General features: G+C 38.1%; 1 non-coding gene across 1 annotated transcript; it reads left to right on the top strand.

Moving 5' to 3' along the window:
- Positions 1 to 12,733: 12,733 nt before the first annotated feature.
- On the top strand, positions 12,734 to 12,841 carry LOC148579273 (small nucleolar RNA R71). The gene has a single exon (XR_015894447.1). It is a non-coding gene; the product is annotated as a small nucleolar RNA R71 (small nucleolar RNA).
- Positions 12,842 to 20,117: the final 7,276 nt, after the last annotated feature.

Genomic DNA, 20,117 nt, shown 5'->3' on the forward strand with positions numbered 1-20,117 from the left:
CTCTTGATTAATAAGATAGCACCCTTTTGTCAACTCGTTGGGAGACGACCTGGGATTCATACTCCCAGTATTTTTATTCTAATTTTGTGACAACCTTTCTAAATTGATAAGCGGATTTTAGCTGGTTAAGAACTGTACTTACAACGCTATTTCTTATATTAATTTCTTAATTGGCCAATTTCCGCCCGCATCAATTTTTGGCTCCGTTGCTAGGGAGTTGCAATTGTGTGCTAAATTATTAGTTAGTGTACATATTTTTAATTTTCGCATATTTTATTTTATTTTATTACCATGAACTGTATGTTTCTTTCATTGAATGACACGTTCGTTGCCTGATCCGAGCTTAGCCGCATTTGATCCTGAAATTGAAAGAACTCTTTCAATTATTAGGCGAGCTCGGCATAGGTTAGCCTCTAAGGGTGGTAAAGTGGTTATTATCAATTCACCAGTCTCGTCTGAGGGCGAATCCGAAGTGCCATCTGAGGAAGAAACAAGCTCCTTTTCTACTAATTCGGTTGATTTACGTGCAGGTAACATGGCAGCACCCAGGAGGATTACTCTCCAGAAAGCTGGAGCCCCAGACTTTACTCTGCAACCGTATCAAGTGCGCCAACCAAATCTGGCTGCAGATTTTGAACTGAAGACTGCACTAATTGACTTGATGCCCAAGTTTCATGGCTTACCTGCTCAGGAGCCTATCAAGCACCTCAGGGATTTTCAGACAGCCTGTTCTACTGTTAGGCGTCATGGTGCAGATGAAACTTCTATTCTGCTAACTGCCTTCCTGTTTTCTCTTGAGGGAAAGGTGAGGGAGTGGTACTACTCCCAACCTAAAGCAATCGTTACTAACTGGGATACGCTCAGGAGAGAATTCTTGGAAAAATACTTTCCAGCTGAAGTTACAGATAGATTGAAGAAAGAGATTTCCTACATTGTTCAAGGCGAATCAAAAACTCTCTATGAGTATTGGAAGCTCTTCAAGAATCTTCTGGACGCATGCCCCATCACATGATTGACAGATTGGTATTGATCAGATACTTCACTCAAGGCATGAAGCCTCGGGATAAGACTACGTTGGATGGTGCAAGTAATGGTTTTCTGAAAAGTACAAGACTGCAGATGAAGCGTGGCAACTGATCAGCGACCTAGCTGAGTCCACTCGGAATCACAGGCACAGGAACAACCACGCCAAGACTGTTGCAGAGGTTTCCTCTAGTAGTGAGACTACTGCCTTCACACAGGCTATATGTGAGATGACCAACCTACTGAAGCAGATACAGCTGAATCAACAACAACCTCAGCCTCCCTCACCACAACAAAGTCAACAGTTGGTTTCTCAAAGAGTATGTGGAATATGTGTTGATTACACTCATTACACTGATGAGTGCCCGCAGCTCCAACAAGAAGACAACACCTTGGCAGCTACTCATAATTTCTATGACCGTTCGAATCAAGGATACAATCAACAAGGTGGCAATTACAACCAAGGTGGAAACCACAATCAAGGTTGGCAAGATAATTTCAACCAGGGATGGAGAGATAATTCCAACCAAAGTTGGAGGGACAACTACAATAGAGGAGGCAGAGACAACAATAGAAATCAGAGGTGGAACAACAACAACAGACAGCAGAATCAAACCAGCCTTACAGAGTACCTCACCCAAGGCAGTCCCAAGCGCTTCAAAACAACCAACAGCAGGTCCCTCAAATCACTTACCCATCTTCCTCCCCTAATGACGAGTTGCTTCACTCTCTTGCACAAAGACAAACGACCATGGAAAACACACTTACTGGTCTGACTTCTGCTATACAAGCTCTCGTCTCTCAGATGGGATCGTCGAGTACCTCCAACACTCAACCTTTAAGCTCCAGTACAATTCCTTCTCAACCTATACCCAACCCCAAGGGTGGCATCAATGCCATCACTTTAAGGTCCGGAACCACACTACAAGAGAAGAATCATGAGGAGCCAAGCTCAGAGGAAAACATACAAGTTGAAGGCGTTGTGGAGGCAGAGGATGCTGAAGAAGAGGATGTAATACAAGACTTGGTTGAAGAAAAAGTAGCTCAGCCAAGGAATGGTGCACCAAGGGACGCAGAAGTTGCAAGTGGCACCATTCCTATCCCATTTCCATACCTTGCTAGGAAGTCCAGAAAGCAGATGGAACTAGACCCTAAAATGGTAGAAATATTTAAAAAGGTTGAGGTAACCATTCCACTTTTTGATGCCATTCAGCAGGTACCTAAATATGCTAAATTTATAAAGGATTTGTGCATGCATAAAGATAAATTACAGAATTTAGAAACTATTCCTCTAGGTAGTTTCATTTCTGCATTGGTAGGTGATATACCTGAAAAATGTAGTGACCCAGGTCCATGCATGGTTACTATTACTATAGATGGTGTGAAATTTCTTGACTGTATGTATGATTTAGGAGCGTGTGTTAGTATAATGCCATTGTCTGTATATGATGCTTTGAGGCTCCTTCCCTTAAAAAGGTCGGCAGCTTGTTTTGTTTTAGCAGATAAAAGCATTATCTCTGTGGTTGGAATTGCTGAGGACGTACTGGTGAGCATTAAGGGGCTCACATTTCCTATTGACTTCTATATTTTGGAAATACCCCCTAATGACTCAGGAAGACCATCATCCATCCTGCTTGGGAGGCCATTCTTGAAGACTTCAAAATTCTAGCTGGATGCCTTCTCAGGAACTTACTCTTTTGAGATAGATGGCATAGCAGTGAGCTTCAATCTGGATGAAGCTATGAAGCATCCCCCTGAAGATCATTCTATCTTCCAGTGCGACATCATTGATGAAACTGTAGCTGCAGTTCACCAGGAGGAAGTAGAAGAGAGGCACATGGAGCAAGATGCAAGCGTGGGGACACTCCCTGGACAAGATGAAGACACGTTACAACCATCACTGATTCCAGATGATCAAGTGCCTAGCCATGAGCAGAAATTGGAATTAAAGCCCCTTCCATCCCACCTTAAGTATGCTTACCTTGGGGATAATCAGAAGCTCCCAGTTATCATTGCAAGGGAACTCACCTCCCAACAGGAGGAGTAACTGCTCAGTGTGCTGAGAAGACACAAGAAAGCAATTGGGTTGAGCCTGGCGGATATAGTAGGCATTAGCCCTCAAGTTTGTGAGCACAGAATATTTTTAGAAGAGGGAGCAAGACCTGTCCGTCAACCCTAAAGAAGACTGAATCCCACCATCTTAGAAGTTGTCAAGAAAGAAGTGAACAGGCTACTTGAAGCAGACATTATCTACCCCATCTCAGATAGTGAATGGGTCAGTCCAGTACAAGTGGTGCCCAAGAAGTCTGGAGTCACAACAGTAAAGAATGAGCATGGAGAGCTCCTGATAACTAGAGTGCAGAATTCATTGAGAGTTTGCATTGATTAAAGGCGTCTCAACCAAGCTACTCGCAAGGATCATTACCCCTTGCCATTTATTGATTAGATGCTTGATCGCCTATCAGGTAAATCACATTACTGCTTTTTAGATGGTTATACAGACTATTTTTAAATTCATATAGCTCCTGAAGATCAGAAGCAGACTACTTTTACATGTCCCTTTGGAACGTATGCATACAAAAGGATGCCTTTTGGCTTATGTAATACACCGTCTACTTTCCAAAGATGCATGATGAATATCTTCTCAGATCTTATTGAGAACTGTATGGAAGTTTTCATGGATGATTTTAGCGTATATAGTGATTCATTTAGCCTTTGCTTGGATAGTTTAGCTAGAGTATTAGACAGGTGTGTTAGTTCAAACCTTGTTTTAAATTTTGAAAAATGTCACTTTATGGTAAAACAAGGCATTATACTAGGACATGTTGTATCTAATACTGGTATTTCTGTTGATCCAGCAAAGGTAGATGTCATTTCTAGTTTACCTTACCCCTCCTCCGTGAGGGAAGTCCGTTCGTTTTTTGGCCACGCAGGTTTCTACAGGAGATTTATCAAGGACTTCAGTAAAGTAGAATTGCCTTTATCCAGACTGCTGCAGAAAGATGTTGAGTTCGAGTTGAGTAAGGACTGCATGAATGCATTTGATCAGCTGAAAATCGCCTTAACTCACGCTCCGATTATGAGAGGACCAGACTGGAGCCAGCCATTTGAAATTATGAGTGATGCCTCAAACCATGCAGTAGGAGTGGCGCTGGCTCAGCGCGAAGGTAAGGATCCTTTTGTAATTGCTTATGCTTCTAAAACTTTAGATGCTGCTCAGTCAAATTACACTACCACTGAAAAAGAGCTTCTGGCTATTGTTTTTGCTCTGGATGAATTCCGAGCCTATTTACTTGGTACTAAGTGGTAGTGTACTCAGACCACGTAACTCTAAAATATTTATTAGCTAAAAAAGAGTCCAAACCAAGGTTAATACGTTGGATACTATTGCTACAAGAATTTGATTTAGAAATTAAGGATAGGATTGGTAACCAGAATTTAGTGGCAGACCACTTGAGTCGCCTTGAGCACATTAAAACTGACTCCACTCCTATCAATGATGCTTTTCCATTTGATAACTTGCACGCAGTATCTGAAGTAGTTCCTTGGTATGCACCTGTAGCTAATTATCTAGTTAGCCATACTTTCCCTCCTAATTTTACTAAGCATCAAAGAGACAAGCTGGAAAGTGAGTATAAATATTATATATGGGATGACCCATATTTATGGAGGTGTGGTACTGACCAGGTAATTAGAAAATGTGTGCCCCAATCAGAATTCCAGTCCATTTTAGAGATCTACCACTCTTCTAAGAGTGGAAGACATTTTGGCCCTCAAAGAACAGCTAAAAAAATTTTAGACTGTGGATTCTGGTGGCCTACTCTTTTTAAAGATGCTACTACCTTCTGTAAATCCTGTCCCATGCCAAAGATTTGGTAATATATCCAAGAGGGATGAGATGCCCCAACAGATTATGCTTTTCTGTGAAATTTTTGATGTTTGGGGCATTGACTTCATGGGTCTATTTCCAAACTCTGGTGGTTTCTTATATGTACTGTTAGCTGTAGATTATGTTTCTAAATGGGTGGAAGCAATTCCTACCCACACTGATGATGCTAACACTGTTATCTCCTTTGTTAGAAACCATATTATCTGTCGCTTTGGATCACCACGAGCAATCGTGAGTGATCAAGGCACTCACTTTTGTAATAGGAGACTAGCAGGACTACTGAAGAAGCATGGGATCGTTCACAAAGTGGCAACAGCTTACCATCCCCAGACCAATGGACAAGCAGAGGTGTCTAACAGAGAAATAAAGCGTATTCTGGAAAAGATAGTAAATCCTCATAGGAAGGACTGGAGCACCAGACTTGTTGATGCGCTCTGGGCATATCGGACAGAAAATGCTAGGGGCGATTTTGGGCGGAGTTTGGACCCAGTTTCCGGCCTAGAAATACAAACTAGAGCCAAGGAACATGCAGAGACTCAACACACATTCTCATTAGCATAGTTTTTAGGTTTTTAGATTGGAATGTTAGGGAGAAATCACTCTTCCTCTAGGTTTTCTACACATTGATAGTTTTATAGTTTATGATTTTGCTTTAGATATTGAGAAGAGTCATTACCTCCGTTGAAGTTATTATTCTAGTTTGTTTTCTTATTCCCTTACTCTTCCATATCCTTAATTTTTATTCAAAGTTACAATTGGATTGTTTCTAGAATTTATTAATGCAAATGATTACTTTTACTTTTAATTAATTTGTACTTATTGTTTATCATGTCTTCCTTCTATTTCCTTGTTAATTCTGTGCAATTAATTTCCATATCAATGGAGTAGACTCCCAACTTGACTTGGGGGTTGATTAAATGGAGACCCTAGAGTTGGAATGCTCAAGTGATTAGTTAAATTGGAAGTTGTTGGCTAATTCTCTATTTACTAACGCTATACCTTCCCAAGGGAGAGGACTAGGATTTGCGAATAAGAGTTAGCTCAATCACTTGACTTTCCTTTATTTAGTAAGGGTTAACTAAGTGAAAATAACAACCTCTTTATACTACACTTGAGAGAATTCCAACAAGGACAGAACTTCCAATTAATCATTTCCCCAGTCAAGGCTTTTTATTTCGAATACATAAATCTCTTTTAATTTTCATTGCGTTAATTTACAATTATTTATTTCCTGTTATTCAACTCTCAAAAATTCTCGGAAAACTCTTAATTAATAAGATAGCACCCTTTTGTCAACTCGTTGGAAGACGATCTGGGATTCATACTCCCAGTATTTTTATTCTAATTTTGTGATAACCTTTCTAAATTGATAAGCGGATTTTAGCTGGTTAAGAACTGTACTTACAACGTTATTTCTTATATTAATTTCTTAATTGGCCGATTTCCGCCCGCATCAGGAATCATTGTTATTGTTCTTGTAGATGTAGCTTCTGCGGATTTTGTGGTTGAAGAAGATGGACCAATGGTGTCTGGGTGAGATGGGAGGAAGGTGAGGATGCGATTGATCAGCCTCTTAAAAAACTTGCTCCATATTCTGTTGTTCATCCATTGTGTGGTGTTGAAGGTGCTTGTTATCGCAGTGGTGGTGGTGGTGCCATTGGTGATGGCGAAAGTGTAAGAGAAAAGGTGCAGATGGTGATGGTGATGATAAAACCTTCTATGATTGTTTGATAAGAAAGGTAATATGAAAAAGAGTAAAGGACGTGATTTGGGAAAATTAGGAGTCATGGTTCTCTCTCTCAAAACTTTCGGTTGCTAGGTTAGCATTTTCTGTTCACTGTGACAACATGCTATTACGTTTAGGTGTTTTTGTCAAATTTTAAAATATTTTGGAGGTTATTTTGTCTTTTGTGTCTTTTAAGGTCCTTTTTGTCAGCACCAAAATCATTCAGGTACTATTTTGGTAATTTACTCTTTTTCAAAATTAGTTTCAATACCTCTTTGGGTTGCCATGAAGCCAAAGTATTTTTCCTCCCCAAACTCCAAAGGCAAACTTTACCAGATTTAACCTCATCTGGTGAAGTCAGAGGTGATTGAAGATTTCTAGCAAGTCAACAATCAATTCGGCATCTTCTTTGGTCTTTATCAACATATCGTTGATGTAGACTTTCATGTTTTTCTCGATCTGTTGCTTGAACACTATGGTCATCAATCTTTAATAAGTGGTCCCTGTATTTTTTAAATCAAAAGGCATTATAGTACAATAATAAATTCTTTCTAGAGTAATAAAAGCAGTTTTATCTTCATTTGGTGGGTGCATTTGTATTTGCTTATAACCACTAAATGTATCCAAAAAATTTAAAACCCAATATCCCGATGCAGAATGGTGTGTGAAATCGTGATCATTCCTTCCTTGGTAACGGCGCTAAAAACTCAATACGCACGTTCATAATCTTAATTCTTTGTCACAACTTCGTACAACTAACCAGCAACTGCACTGGGTCGTCCAAGTAATAAACCTTACGTGAGTAAGGGTCGATCCCACAGAGATTGTCGGTTTGAAGCAAGCTATGGTTACCTTGTAAATCTCAGTCAGGCGGATTCAAAAGGTTATAGAGTTTTAATAATTAAAAGATAAATAAAACATAAACTAGGATAGAGATACTTATGTAATTCATTAGTGAGAATTTCAGATAAGCATATAGAGATGCTTTCGTTCCTCTGAACCTCTGCTTTCCTGCTGTCTTCATCCAATCATTCCTACTCCTTTCCATGGCAAGCTATATGTTGGGCATCACCGTTGTCAATGGCTACTTCCTGTCCTCTCAGTGAAAATGGTCCAAGATGCTCTGTCACAGCACGGCTATTCATCTGTCGGTTCTCGATCATACTGGAATAGGATCCATTGATCCTTTTGCATCTGTCACTATACCCAGCACTCGCGAGTTTGAAGCTCGTCACAACCATCCCTTCCCAGATCCTACTCGGAATACCACAGACAAGGTTTAGACTTTTCGGATCTCAAGAATGGCCGTCCATGGGTTCTAACTTATACCACGAAGACACTAATAACTCGGACTTGGTCCTCTGTATTAGATATCCAAGAGATATCCATTCAATCTAAGGTAGAACGGAAGTGGTTGTCAGGCACGCGCTCATAAGTTGAGAATGATGATGACTGTCACGATCATCACATCCATCATATTAAAGTGCGAATGAATATCTTAGAAGCGGAATAAGTTGAATTGAATAGAAAAACAGTAGTACTTTGCATTAATCTTTGAGGAACAGCAGAGCTCCACACCTTAATCTGTGGTGTGTAGAAACTCTATCGTTGAAAATACATAAGTGATGAAGGTCCAGGCATGGCCGAGAGGCCAGCCCCCAAACGTGATCAAAGATGAAACTCTCGATGATCCAAAGATATAAATACAATAGTAAAAAGTCCTATTTATACTAAACTAGTTACTAGGGTTTACAGAGATAAGTAAATGATGCAGAAATCCACTTCCGGGGCCCACTTGGTGTATGCTTGGGCTGAGCATTGAGCTTTACACGTGTAGAGGTCTTTCTTGGAGTTGAATGCCAGTTTGTAACCTGTTTCTGGTGTTTAACTCCACTTTGCAACCTATTTCTAGCGTTTGACTCCAGAATGCAGCATAGAACTGGCGTTCAACGCCAGTTTACGTTGTCTATCCTTAATTAAAGTATGGACTATTATATATTTCTGGAAAGCTTGGATGTCTAATTTCCAACGCAATTGAGAGCGCACCATTTGGAGTTCTGTAGCTCCAGAAAATCCACTTTGAGTGCAGGAAGGTCAGAATCCAACAGCATCTGCAGTCCTTCTTCAACCTCTGAATCTGATTTTTGCTCAGGTCCCTCAATTTCAGCCAGAAAATACCTGAAATCACAGAAAAACACACAAACTCATAGTAAAGTCCAGAAATGTGAATTTTATTTAAAAACTAATAAAAATATACTAAAAACTAACTAAATCATATTAAAAACTATGTAAAAATAATGCCAAAAAGCGTATAAATTATCCGCTCATCACAACACCAAACTTAAATTGTTGCTTGTCCCCAAGCAACTGAAAATCAAATAGGATAAAAAGAAGAGAATATACTATAAATTCCAAAATATCAATGAAACTTAGCTCCAATCAGATGAGCGGGACTTGTAGCTTTTTGCCTCTTGAATAGTTTTGGCATCTCACTTTATCTATTGAGGTTCAGAATGATTGGCATCTATAGGAACTTAGAATTCAGATAGTGTTATTGATTATCCTAGTTCAGTATGTTGATTCTTGAACACAGCTACTTTATGAGTCTTGGCCGTGGCCCTAAGCACTTTGTTTTCCAGTATTACCATCGGATACATAAATGCTACAGACACAAAACTGGGTGAACCTTTTCAGATTGTGACTCAGCTTTGCTAAAGTCCCCAATTAGAGGTGTCCAGAGTTCTTAAGCACACTCTTTCTTTTGCTTTGGACCTCGACTTTAACCGCTCAGTCTCAAGTTTTCACTTGACACCTTCACGCCACAAGCACATGGTTAGGGACAGCTTGGTTTAGCCGCTTAGGCCAGGATTTTATTCCTTTAGGCCCTCCTATCCACTGATGCTCAAAGCCTTGGATCCTTTTTATTACCCATGCCTTTTGGTTTTAAGGGCTACTGGCTTTTTGCTGTTGCCTTTTGGTTTTAAGAGCTTTTGGCTTTTTCTGCTTGCTTTTTCTTTTTTTTTTCTATTTTTTTTCGCAAGCTTTCTGTATTCACTGCTTTTTCTTGCTTCAAGAATCATTTTTATGATTTTTTAGATTATCAAATAATATTTCTCCTTTTTCCTTATTCTTCAAGAGCCAACATATTTAACATTCATAAACATCAACTTCAAAAGACATATGCACTGTTCAAGCATTCATTCAGAAAACAAAAAGTGTTGCCACCACATCAAAATAATTAAACTAGTTTCAAGGATGAATTCGAAACCATGTACTTCTTGTTCTTTTGTTGTTAAAACAGTTGTCATTTAAGAGAGGTGATGGATTCATATTCATAACTTTAAGGCATAGACACTTAGACACTAATGATCATATAGTAAAGACACAAACATAAATAAAAGATAAAGCTCAAAAATCGAAAAACAAGAAAATAAATAAACAAGGAGATTAAGGAATGAGTCCACCTTAGTGAGGGTGGTGTCTTCCTCTTCTTGAAGAACCAATGGTGCTCTTGAGCTCCTCTATGTCTCTTCCTTGTCTTTCTTGCTCCTCCCTCATAGCTCTTTGATCTTCTCTAATTTCATGGAGGATGATGGAATGCTCTTGGTGCTCCACCCTTAGTTGTCCCATGTTGGAACTTAATTCTCCTAGGAAAGTGTTGATTTGTTCCCAATAATTATGTGGAGGAAAGTGCATCCCCTGAGGCATCTCAGGGATTTCATGGTGAGGAATCTCCTCATGCTCATGTTGAGGTCCATGATCTCTTGTTTGCTCCATCATTTTCTTAGTTATGGGCTTATCCTCTTCAATGAGGATATCTCTGGCCTTAGGTGCCCTAGATGGTTATGGAAAAATAAAAAGCAATGCTTTTACCACACCAAACTTAGAAGATTTGCTCGTCCCCGAGCAAAAGAAGAAAGAAGTAAGTAGAAGAAGAAGAAAATGGAGGAGATGGAGGTGTGTGAATGGTTCGGTCAAGGGGGTTTAGGTGGTTATGATGTGTGAAAAGGAAGGAGTGATGGTTTGATTGGTGGAGGTTAATTGAGGAAGAGTGTTATGAAAAGGTGTGAAGATGAGAGAAGAAGTGGTAGGGATCCTGTGGGGTCCACAGATCAAGTGGGGTCAAGGACTTAACATCCCTGCTCCAATTAGGCGTGTAAAATGCCCTTGCTGTGCAATCCTGGCGTTTAACGCCAGACTGCTGCCTGTTTCTGGCGTTAAACGCCCAAATGTAGCTTGTTTCTGGCGTTTAAAAGCCAGACTGCTCTCCTCCAGGGTGTGCTATTTTCAATGCTATTTTTCATTCTGTTTTTGATTTTTCAGTAGTTTTATGACTTCACATGATCATCAACCTAATAAAACATGAAATAACAAAAAGAAAATAAAATAGATATGATTAAATAACATTGGGTTGCCTCCCAATAAGCGCTTCTTTAATGTCAATAGCTTGACAGTGAGCTCTCATGGAGTCTCACAGATGTTCAGAGCATTGTTGAGACCTCCCAACACCAAACTTAGAGTTTGACTGTGGGGGCTTTGGTTGACTCTGCAGTGAGAGAAGCTTTTCATGCTTCCTCTCCATGGTTACAGAAGGAGATCCTTGAGTTTTAAACACAAGGTAGTCCTTATTCAGTTGAAGGACCAACTCTCCTTTGTCCACATCAATCACAGCTCTTGCTGTGGCTAGGAAGGGTCTTCCAAGGATGATGGATTCATCCTCATCCTTCCCAGTGTCTAGGATTATGAAATCATCAGGGATGTAAAGGCCTTCAACCTTTACTAACACGTCCTCTATTAGTCCATAAGCCTGTTTTCTTGAGTTGTCTGCCATCTCTAATGAGATTCTAGCAGCTTGCACCTCAAAGATTCCCAGTTTCTCCATTACAGAGAGGGGCATGAGGTTTATCCCTGACCCAAGGTCACATAGAGCCTTCTCAAAGGTCACGGTGCCTATGGTACAAGGTATTAAGAACTTTCCAGGATCCTGTTTCTTCTGAGGCAATCTCAGTTGATCCAGATCACTCAGTTCATTGGTGAGTAAGGGAGGTTTCTTCCCAAATCTCATTAGCAAATAATTTGGCATTCAGCTTCATGATTGCACCAAGGTACTTGACAACTTGCTCTTCAGTAACATCTTCATTCTCTTCAGAAGAAGAATATTCATCAGAGCTCATGAATGGCATAAGGAGGTTTAATGGAATCTCTATGGTCTCCAGATGAGCCTCAGAGTCCTTTGGTTCCTCAGAGGGAAACTCTTTATTGATCTCTGGACGTCCCAGGAGGTCTTCTTCACTGGGGTTCATGTTCTCTCCCTCCCTTGTAGGTTCGGCCATGATGATCAATTCAATGGCCTTGCACTCTCCTTTTGGGTTTTCTTCTGTATTGCTTGGGAGAGTACTATGAGGGGTTTCAGTGATCCTTTTACTCAGCTGGCCCACTTGTGCCTCCAAATTCCTAATGGAGGACCTTGTTTCATTCATGAAACTCACAGTGGCCTTAGATAGATCAGAGACTATATTTGCTAAGCTAGATGGATTCTGCTCAAAATTTTCTGTCTGTTGCTGAGTGGATGATGGAAAAGGTTTGCTATTGCTAAACCTGTTTCTTCCACCATTATTAAAGCCTTGTTGAGGCTTTTGTTGATCCTTCCATGAGAAATTTGGATGATTTCTCCATGAAGGATTATAGGTGTTTCCATAGGGTTCACCCATGTAATTTACCTCTGCTATTGCAGGATTCTCAGGATCATAAGCTTCTTCTTCAGAAGAGGCCTCTTTAGTACTGTTGGATGGTTCCTTCAATCCATTCAGACTCTGAGAGATCATATTGACTTGCTGAGTCAATATTTTATTCTGAGCCAATATGGCATTCAGAGTATCAATTTCAAGAACTCCTTTCCTCTGAGGCGTCCCATTATTCACAGGATTCCTTTCAGAAGTGTACATGAACTGGTTATTTGCAACCATGTCAATGAGTTCTTGAGCTTCTGCAGGCGTTTTCTTTAGGTGAATGGATCCACCTGCAGAATGGTCCAATGACATCTTTGATAATTCAGATAGACCATCATAGAATATATCCAGGATGGTCAATTCTGAAAGCATGTCAGAAGGACACTTTTTGGTCAGTTCCTTGTATCTTTCCCAAGCTTCATAGAGGGATTCACCTTCCTTTTGTCTGAAGGTTTGAACATCCACTCTAAGCTTGCTAAGCTTTTGAGGAGGAAAGAACTTGGCTAAGAAAGCCGTGACCAGCTTATCCCAAGAGTTCAGGCTATCTTTAGGTTGAGAATCCAACCATATTCTAGCTCTGTCTCTTACAGCAAACGGGAAAAGCATAAGCCTGTAGACCTCGGGATCAACCTCATTGGTCTTAACAGTATCACAGATCTGCAAGAATTCAGTTAAGAACTGAAAATGATCTTCTGATGGAAGTCCATGAAACTTGCAATTCTGTTGCATCAGAGAAACTAATTGAGGCTTTAGCTCAAAATTGTTTGCTCCAATGGCAGGGATTGAGATGCTTCTTCCATGTAAATTGGAATTTGGTGCAGTGAAGTCACCAAGCATCTTCCTTGCATTCTTATTATTTTCGGCCATGTCTCCTTCTTTTTCGAAAATTTCTGTCAGATTTTCTCCAGAGAGTTGTGCTTTAACTTCCCTTAGCTTCCTCTTCAGATTCCTTTCAGGTTTAGGATCAGCTTCAACAAGAATGTTCTTATCCTTGTTCCTGCTCATATGAAAAAGAAGAAAACAGAAAAGAAAATATGGAATCCTCTATGTCACAGTATAGAGATTCCTTTATGTGAGTAGAAGAAGATATGAATAGAAGATGGAGAATCCAAACACAAGCGTGAGGAGTAGGTTCGAATTCTTAGATGAAGAGGAGTGTTAGTAAATAAATAAATAAATAGAAGGAGGTGAGGGAGAAGAATTTTCGAAAATTAGATAAAATAAAATAAAAGTATTTTTGTTTTTTTTTTAAATTAGAAATTAAAAATTAAAATTCAAAATTCAAAAATTAAGCAAGGAAAATTAAATCAAATTAAATTAAAATTAAAACAATTAGTTAATTCAAAAAGGAATTTTGAAAAAGATGAAGGTGATTTTCGAAAATTAGAGATAGAATTAGTTAGGTAGTTTTGAAAAAGATATGATTGAAACAAAAAGATAGGATTAATCAAAAAAAGATTTGAAAATTAATTTTGAAAAGATAGGAAGTTAGAAAAGATTTTGAAATTGATTTTTGAAAAAGATATGATTGAAATTTGAAAAAGATTTGAAAAAGAAATTTGAAAAGATTTGATTTTTGAAAACAAAGTTGATTACTTGACTAACAAGAAACTAAAGAGATATGATTCTAGAGTTTAAAGATTGAACCTTTCTTACTAGGCAAGTAACAAACTTAAAAATTTTGAATCAATCACATTAATTGTTAGCATTAATTTCGAAAATTTAGAACAGAATAAGAAAAAGATTTTGAAAATCAATCATAAAGTTTTCGAAAATATGAAGGAAAAATTGAAAAAGATTTGATTTTTGAAAAAGATTTGAAAAAGATAGAATTTTTAAATTGAAAATTTGATTTGACTCATAAGAAACAACTAAATTTTAAAAAGTTTTGAAAAAGTCAACTCAAATTTTCGAAAATTTATGAGTGAAAAAGGGAAAGATATTTTTTTGATTTTTGAATTTTAATAAAGAAAGAGAAAAACATCAAAAAGACTCAATGCATGAAAATTTTGGATCAAAACACATGATGCATGCAAGAACACTATGAATGTCAAGATGAACACCAAGAACACTTTGAATGTCAAGATGAACACCAAGAACTTATTTTTGAAAATTTTGAAGAAGAGAAAAACATGCAAGACACCAAACTTAAAGATTTTTAATTTTTAGACACTAACAAATTAAAAATGCATATGAAAAACAAGAAAAGACACAAAACAAGAAATTTTAAAGATCAAACAAGAAAACTTACCAAGAACAACTTGAAGATCATGAAGAACACATGCATGAGTTTTCGAAAAATGCACAAATTTTAAAAACATGCAATTGACACCAAACTTAAAATTTGACTCAAGACTCAAACAAGAAACATCAAATTTTTTTTGTTTTTATGATTTTATTAATTTTTTTGGATTTTTCAAAAATTCTTTTGAAAAAGAAAATAAAGATTTCAAAATTTTTAATAGGAATTTCAGGAATCTTGCAATATTAGTCTAAAACTCCAATCCAGGAATTAGACATGGCTTTACAGCCAGCCAAGCTTTCAGTGAAAGTTTCGGTCCAAAACACTAGACATGGCCAATGGCCAGCCAAGCTTCAGTAGGATATTACATGCATTGAAGTGATTAGTTGAATCCTCAGTCCAAAAGAATTAGACATGGCTTTACAGCCAGCCAGGATTCAACAAATCATCATGAAACACTAGAATTCATTCTTAAAAATTCTGAAGAAAAAATTTTTTTTTTGAAAATATTTTTCTTATTTATTTTTTTATTTTTTTGAAAATAAGAATAATAAAAACAAAAAGGTTAAAATTAAAATAAAGTTACCTAATCTGAGCAACAAGATGAACCGTCAGTTGTCCAAACTCGAACAATCCCCGGCAACGGCGCCAAAAACTTGGTGTGCGAAATCGTGATCATTCCTTCCTTGGTAACGGCGCTAAAAACTCAATACGCACGTTCATAATCTTAATTCTTTGTCACAACTTCGTACAACTAACCAGCAAGTGCACTGGGTCGTCCAAGTAATAAACCTTACGTGAGTAAGGGTCGATCCCACGGAGATTGTCGGTTTGAAGCAAGCTATAGTTACCTTGTAAATCTCAGTCAGGCGGATTCAAAAGGTTATAGAGTTTTAATAATTAAAAGATAAATAAAACATAAACTAGGATAGAGATATTTATGTAATTCATTGGTGAGAATTTCAGATAAGCATATAGAGATGCTTTCGTTCCTCTGAACCTCTGCTTTCCTGCTGTCTTCATCCAATCATTCCTACTCCTTTCCATGGCAAGCTGTATGTTGGGCATCACCGTTGTCAATGGCTACTTCCCGTCCTCTCAGTGAAAATGGTCCAAGATGCTCTGTCACAGCACGGCTATTCATCTGTCGGTTCTCGATCATACTGGAATAGGATCGATCAATTGATCCTTTTGCGTCTGTCACTACGCCCAGCACTCGCAAGTTTGAAGCTCGTCACAGCCATCCCTTCCCAGATCCTACTCGGAATACCACAGACAAGGTTTAGACTTTTTGGATCTCAAGAATGGCCGTCCATGGGTTCTAACTTATACCACGAAGACACTAATAACTCGGACTCGGTCCCCTGTATTAGATATCCAAGAGATATCCATTCAATCTAAGGTAGAACGGAAGTGGTTGTCAGGCACGCGCTCATAAGTTGAGAATGATGATGACTGTCACGATCATCACATCCATCATATTAAAGTGCGAATGAATATCTTAGAAGCGGAATAAGTTGAATTGAATAGAAAAACAGTAGTACTTTGCATTAATCTTTGAGAAACAGCAGAGCTCCACACCTTAATCTGTGGTGTGTAGAAACTCTACCGTTGAAAATACATAAGTGATGAAGGTCCAGGCATGGCCGAGAGGCCAGCCCCCAAACGTGATCAAAGATGAAACTCTCGATGATCCAAAGATGTAAATACAATAGTAAAAAGTCCTATTTATACTAAACTAGTTACTAGGGTTTACAGAGATAAGTAAATGATGCAGAAATCCACTTCCGGGGCCCATTTGGTGTGTGCTTGGACTGAGCATTGAGCTTTACATGTGTAGAGGTCTTTCTTGGAGTTGAACACCAGTTTGTAACCTGTTTCTGGCGTTTAACTCCACTTTGCAACCTATTTCTGGCGTTTGACTCCAGAATGCAGCATGGAACTGGCGTTCAACGCCAGTTTACGTCGTCTATCCTTAATTAAAGTATGGACTATTATATATTGCTGAAAAGCCCTGGATGTATACTTTCCAAATCAATTAAGAGCACGCCATTTGGAGTTTGGTAGCTCTAGAAAATCCACTTTGAGTGCAGGGAGGTCAGAATCCAACAGCATCTGCAGTCCTTCTTCAACCTCTGAATCTGATTTTTGCTCAGGTCCCTCAATTTCAGCCAGAAAATATCTGAAATCACAGAAAAACACACAAACTCATAGTAAAGTCTAGAAATGTGAATTTTATTTAAAAACTAATAAAAATATACTAAAAAATAACTAAATCATACTAAAAACTATGTAAAAACAATGCCAAAAAGCGTATAAATTATCCGCTCATCACAGAATCAATTATATTATCAATGTTAAGTAATGGAAAGTAATTTTTTGGGCAGACTTTGTTTAAATTAGTGTAATCAACACATATACGCCACTTTCCATTAGATTTCTTTTTTTTTTACCACTATAACATTAGATAACCATGTTAATTAAGTTAGCTCTCTAATAAACACAGCATCAAATAACCCTTGCACTTGTTTCTTGACCTCGGCAATTTAGTCTGGCGACATCTTTTGATGTTGTTGCACAACTAGTTTAAACATTGGGTCAATAGCAAGTTGATGGGACATAAATACTGGATCTATTTTGGGCATATCAAAAGGTTTCCATGCAAACAAATCTATATTACCTCTAAAGAAATTCTGAAGTTCCAACTTTAGGGGATGATGTAAGTCTCTGTTAATCATGGTGTACTTATCTGCAACATCCCCAATCTGGAACTTTTCCAGATTCTCATTGGGTTCTGGTATGGGCTTGGGCCTTTCTTGAACCCAAGAATCCAAGTCCACCAAAAATATGCTAGTTGAATCTTTAGCCTTATCCCTCAAGGTCAAAGTTGTCTTGTTGCCTTTTATCGCAGCTATCCGATCTCTTCAGATAGTGGCTACATGACTTTCAATGGTCAAGAACTTCATCATTGAAAATTTTGTTGAAATGGAGGCACAAAGGTTATTTATTGTTTTCCTTCCAAAGATCACATTGCATGCTGTGAAATCCTTTAGGGCAACAAATTTAGTTTGTATCGCACGTACTTCACCACCTTCTCCCACTGTGAAGAGGAGATCAATAGCCATATTGGACTTGATAAAATTATCTCCTAAACCCACTACCTCTAGAGATATGATTTTGGGTGCTAATCCTTCAATCCCAAAGCATCATAAGCATTTCTAAAAAGCAAATTTGAATTTTTTTCAAGTATCAACCAAAATTCTTTTAACAATTCCATTTTCCAACTTTGCTGTAATCACCAATGGCTTTTCATCATCAGATGTGCCATATTGAAAATCCTCTTCAAGGAATTGCACAATTGGGATATTAGTCACCTTCAAAACTTCGAAACTTGAACTTTCAGCTTTGACATCTCTTTTAACTGCATTATTGGATTTTGCCAACCCGTTCTTGCCTACAACCACATTTACCACAACTTGTGCAGTATCATCTTGAATTTCAATGGGCTTGGCATTTCATGGATTTTTGGCTTCCCGATATTTATCATTATGCCATCTTAGCAGCCTAATGTGCTGAATTAATTCAAGAAGCTTTCCATCCTGAATTGCGTATTCCAAGGCATCCTTCAAATTGATGGAATCCTCAATACTATGGGTTGTTCAAAGATACCCTAGGTCGAATCTATGGCTTGGGAAGTAGTACTCTCTGTGGCACTTTTTGGTAGATTTTAGACAGTAAAGCCACCAATGGTATGTATAGAACTTGCCAACTCGTGGTGTTAACGCTTTTGGTGTGGACGATTGCCCTGAGTTTCCGGTCTTATTAGGTGAAGGAGCTAGATTTGTTTAGTGGACATCATTTTTGAAGCATCTTGGTCTCGCATATATTCCAAAGCAATTTGATTGATCTCCTCCATAAATTTGACATCTTTAAAGGTCAAATATTGTCTGAAATTTCCTTCAAGTAGGAACAATTAAACATAAACACACGACCTCAGGAGTTCACGTATTAACTTCTAACAACGCTTTATTGGATCGATCCAAGTAATCTCGGATGCTTAGCTTGAGTTCTTCTATTAGTGAAACGTGCGAGAAACTTTGTCTTGATATCAGCTAAGGACAATATGGAGCCAGAAGGCATGGGGAACAACGTCATTGTTGGTCTAGAAAATATAACTAGAAAAGCTTTACATCTTATAGAATCCACAACTCCTCCAAATTAATTCTTTTCTCAAAAACATCTATCTACTCCTGAGGATCCGACTTTTTCTCATACTTAAAGCCTGTTGGTTTATCAAAATGCTTTGGCAAGCGGACTTAAAGGAGATGCAGAGCAAATGAAGTTTGTCCCATGATGACATGCTCCCGAGTATCCCTATGCCTTTTAGGACTTGGGCTTCTTTGCGGACTCCACTTCCTTTTAGACTAAGCTAAATAGGAGTCAATCCTTCCCCTTTTTTCTAGCTCACGACGTAGTTCTTCACATCGGAGGACTCTCTTTGATGTCATTTATGGCCTCGATTTAGGGTCCTCCTATCACAACTATCCTGCCGATCCCTTGACGTCCTATGTCATGAGCGAGACTGTCGTGACATTGACCATTCTACCAACTATCGTTCCAGTTCTTGTACTTTATGACACATTTCCTACCTCGCATGGACATATTCCTCTCCTAATCTAACTAAATGATGACCACCAGTGTTCTGAACTTCTCGTCCTTTAGAACCTAGGGGAACTTGATGCTGCTGATCCTCATTGTTACTTGGGGTAATACCAGTTTCATGTCCATCATGATGTGGTTGTTCTTTGTGAGGGTGTCAGGATTAATGATTGATTGTATCCTGTGATTAGCCATGATACCAACTGCGTATGATCCCCATAGACAACACCAGAGATTAAAGTTCGCATTATAAATTTACCACAAAGCACAACTTAATGCCTTGAGATTGAAGTTTACAAAACTGAAAGATGAAAACTCGTTCTCTACTAATGAAAAAAATGTTGAAATCCTAATTAAACTCTTTGAAAGCAAACCACATTCATATTTAGACATGTAAATGTATGATTTATTTTATTCAAATTTTATAAAATATTTTAGGCATATTATTATTCAGAAAGCAAGTAATATAAAAATTTATGGTAGAAATAAAGGAATAATATCTAAACAATTGTTTATTAAAAAAAAAATTCACGAGTCAACTAATCTAAATTAAAAAATTCCATCATTCAATTGTCCAAATAATTGCTCTAGATCGGAAAGAATTTCATTCGGATAGATTGCATTTAAATGAAAAAAATTCTTTATGTAATTTTTTTAAGAAAAATAATTTCTTTATTTTAAACTCAACATTTTCATGATTGAGTTACTATTTCATTCATAGTAGTTTTAATAAGTATTAATTATGACAACTTGAATTTATTTTGATGTCTTTGTCGGAATTTCAAAAGCTCTGATTCTCGAACTTACAAGCTACAAGTTGGGGGTACCCACCATAGGAAATCTATGAAA

The sequence above is a fragment of the Arachis ipaensis genome, chromosome B10 (genome assembly GCF_059453495.1).
Source record: "Arachis ipaensis isolate K30076 ecotype BB chromosome B10, ASM5945349v1, whole genome shotgun sequence".
Taxonomy (NCBI): Eukaryota; Viridiplantae; Streptophyta; class Magnoliopsida; order Fabales; family Fabaceae; genus Arachis; species Arachis ipaensis.